We start from the raw sequence: 390 nt of genomic DNA on the forward strand, positions 1-390 counted from the left end.
TTAAAAAATTTGGCAGGTCGTATCATAATTAACATGTATGGCATGTCATTGTGTCATATAATTAAAAAATTTGGCAGGTCGTATCATAATTAACATGTATGGCATGTCATTGTGTCATATAATTAAAAATATGGCAGGTCGTATCATAATTAATATGTTTGGCATGCCATTGTGTCATCTAATTAAAAAATACAGCAGGTTGTATCATAATTAATATGTATGACATGTCATTGTGTCATATAATTAAAAATATGGCTGGTCATATCATAATTAACATGCCAATGTATAAGCATGGCATGCCATACTTTAAAGAGTTACAGAGGTATGGCAGGCCGTTGTATCATTTAATTAAAATATTTGTGTAAATACAGCAGGTCGTATCATAATTAA

Source organism: Austrofundulus limnaeus, unplaced genomic scaffold (genome assembly GCF_001266775.1).
Source record: "Austrofundulus limnaeus strain Quisiro unplaced genomic scaffold, Austrofundulus_limnaeus-1.0 Scaffold819, whole genome shotgun sequence".
In the NCBI taxonomy this organism is placed as follows: domain Eukaryota; kingdom Metazoa; phylum Chordata; class Actinopteri; order Cyprinodontiformes; family Rivulidae; genus Austrofundulus; species Austrofundulus limnaeus.